This window comes from Chaetura pelagica, unplaced genomic scaffold, assembly GCF_000747805.2.
Source record: "Chaetura pelagica isolate M959 unplaced genomic scaffold, ChaPel_1.0 scaffold395, whole genome shotgun sequence".
NCBI lineage: Eukaryota > Metazoa > Chordata > Aves > Apodiformes > Apodidae > Chaetura > Chaetura pelagica.
Window position 1 is genome coordinate 55,391 of NW_009953391.1, and position 3,467 is coordinate 58,857.

Here is a 3,467-nt window from a genome sequence, read left to right on the forward strand (position 1 = left end):
GCTGGGTGGCTCCTCTTGCCCCATAGTGGTGGGATCTGTGGGGCAGAGGGAGCTGTGTGGTTTGTAGCGGGATGGGACACGTGAATGTTGTCCGACTCCCCCTCCTGTGACAGGCAGCGGCTGGACGGGGGACAAAGGGACATTGTGGAGGGACTGCACGGGGGGACGCAGCTGGGAGTGACTGGGAGACACTGGGAGTCATTGGGGGGTGACTGAGGGTAACTGGAAGTGGGGGGAATGGGAGGAACTGGGAGGGGCTGGGTGGCAACTGGAAGGAACTGGGGGCAATTGGTAACTGCTGGGGGTGACTGGGATCTGCTGGGATCCCCCCACTCTCTCTGTCAGCCCCACCGCTTCCCATCCCCCACAGCACAGGGACACTCACAGCCCCAAGGGACACTCACAAGCCCACTCATAGCCAAGACCCTCAAACCCTAACCCCGTTCCCGTTCCCCTCACCCATGCTCCTCCCTGTCCCTGTAGGAGGGACCTGGGGAGGTGGCCATGGAGCGACCTGGATCAGCCACCGCTGCTGGTGGGGATGGATGCAAGTGAGAGGACAGGGGGCCCAGAGGGGCGGCCTTGGGCACCTGGGACCACCCAGCCCCTGGTGTTACTGCTTCACGTGAGTGCCCAGAAGGCAGAGAAGGAGTCTGTATCTGGCAAGGAGACATTTTTCAAGGCTGGTTTGCACAAAGCTGGGTGCATAGGGGGCTCCCACACATCAAGCACCTCCCTCGTAATACAGGGTTTTATACACAAAACCCCCACAAATCCATCTTATCTCTCAAGTACCCTGATATCTACATGCTTGTCTTTTGTCATTCTTGGTAAGTTTAACTACTTGTTGTCTGGTACCTGTGATCCCCAATTCCTGAGGCTACAGATATTCAAACCAAGATAAGCTCAGCAAGCCCCCCCCTTCCCTTGGCCTAACTCTTCTGGCATGAGGGTGACATCATGGTGATGGACTCCGCTTTAGGGACAAACCCTCCCAGTATTGCACGCACACAGCCCAGCATAGCTCCAACTGTGCTGTTGGACATGTAACCCTCCCCTTACCCAGTGCACTTGGATTTCCTTCACCAAAAAAACCAAGCACAGAAAGCAGGAGGCTCCTTTGCAGAAGCCCAGTCTCACTGTTCCAAAAGCTGGGAACAGGCAGGGTTTGCAGACAGTATTTGTTCTTCCCTTTCCATACCCAGTCTCTGCCTCTGCTACTGATTCCCCAACCTCAGCTCGACTTTTCCCTCTCTAGGGCTCCTTCCCTGCTCCCGTTCTCCCTTTACCACTCCCAACCTCACCCAACACCGTTTTCACACCTCCCAGCCCCACTCCCCCTCCCCGGACCTAGATGGAGCAGGGCAGCTCCCACTGGAATTGGGGCAGCCATGCAATTGCAGGGCACACTCAGGAGTAGACCTGGCCCTTGTCTGTGTTTATTACAGCACAAAGCACCTGAAGCACCCATTAAAATGAGGGGAGGAAATTGAGTTCAGCTGCTGGAGGTGCTTTTAACCCCCAAAGTTAATGCCACCAGCTGAGCCCTACCTCAGCCACCATAGTGCACGTCCTGGGAGAGGGTACCTGGTTGTCCTGGTAGACAGCACTATATAAGCCAGCAGTGTGACCGGGTGGCCAGGAAAGCAAACAGCATCCTGGCATGTATCAGCAATTGCATGGCCAGCAGGAGTAGGGAAGTGATCGTACCCCTGTGCTGGGCACTGGTGAGGTCACACCTTAAGTATTGTGTTCTGTTCTGGGCCCTCTGCTACAAGAAGGACACTAAGTTGCTGGAGTGGGTCCAGAGAAAAGCAACCAAGCTGGTGAAGGGCCTAGAGAACAAGTCCTGTGAGGATAGGCTGAAGGAAGTGGGATTGCTTAATTTGGAGGAGGCTGAGGGGAGACTTCATTGCTCTCTACAGCTACCTGAAAAGACGTTGCAGTGAGGTGGCTGTTGCCACCTGTTGTCTTCTCCCAAGTGAATAATGACAGGACTAGAGGAAATGGACTGAAGTTACGCCAGGGAGGTTTAGACTGGGTATTAGGAAGAATGAATTTACTGAAAGAGCGGTCAGACACTGGAAGAGGCTGCCCAAGGAGGCGGTGGAGTCAGCATCCCTTCAGATGTTCAAGAAATGTGTAATGTGGCACTTTAGGGCATGCTCTAGTGGGCATGGTGAGTAGTGTTGTGTTGGTGATTTTGTGGTTTTTTTGTGGGGTTTTGTTTGGGTTTTTTTTCCTTCTGGGTGAACAGTTGGACTTGGTGATCCTAGAGGTCTTTTCCAACTGTAACAACTCTGTGATTCTTAAATTAACTAAAGAAACAAAAATAAATAACTCATGTAAATCACCTCTTGACAGGACAATGGAATAGAGGAACATACAGACCTAAACCCAAGTACTGATTGCCCAAGGAGCTTGGTTTTACTGTAGGAACAAGGCAGAAATGTGTCCTTGGGGTGAACTTAACTAATTATAATAGGAAAATCACACCCCTGGAAATTAAGATACTCACCTTTGCTGGAAGACCCCCACCCACTGCTCATGTGCAGTAAAAGACACTGTACCTTTACATGAATATACCCTACATACCCTTTACATAGATACCCTACACCAATCAACTTAAAGTTGAAAAAAAACCAACTTAACAAATCAACTTAAAGGGATTATAAGCACTAGTAAAAACCTTGTGAACAACAAATATGTTACATTATTTATTTACAATATACAAATCTGTGACTGTTGTATACCAGCTTTGTGGGAATACCCCCTAGCACCTCTTTCTGTGCAGAGCTGCCAGTGAATTGCCAATCTCTTGCGGTGTTAGTGGCTTGCACACAATTAAATAAACCCTGCTTTGGGACAACACCCACAATACACATGCAGAGGGCACCACACATCTGATGTGCCATTGGGTGTTGAAACAAAGGAAGTTCACCCAACAGTCCAAGTACTGTTAAGTCGGTATCTTTATTCATGGCACCAGATGCACAGGGGATAGCTCCTCCAAAAATGTACCTTACAGGGTAAGGTGAGAGACAGATAGAGCTGATACTTAATTATGTGTAATATTTCTAAGAAACAGTTTACATATTCATTAGTTTCCTGAGAAATCATTTACATAAGAGTCCACTTATTATTGCATGCCTGTTAAGTCCCTTAGGGTTCCTCACAGGAACCTTTGGCAGATTTCTGTCTCTTCTCCTGTTTATCTCTGCTGACTCCACAGTAGAATTGGTTACAGCAGCATCCCTAGTTGAATGGCTTCTTTCTTCTTCAAGGACCCTTGTATTTCTTCTGTAAAACCACAGATAAGCTCACACAAATGGCTTTTACAACTCACTAGCAGTAGGCCCAGATGAGTGATTTACACCCTACAAGCAGTTAACTATTTGAAGTCAGAGTTTGGCTAATGCTCTGTTTCAGTGTGCCCCAGCCCTGTGCACACACGGGAGGGGGGGGGG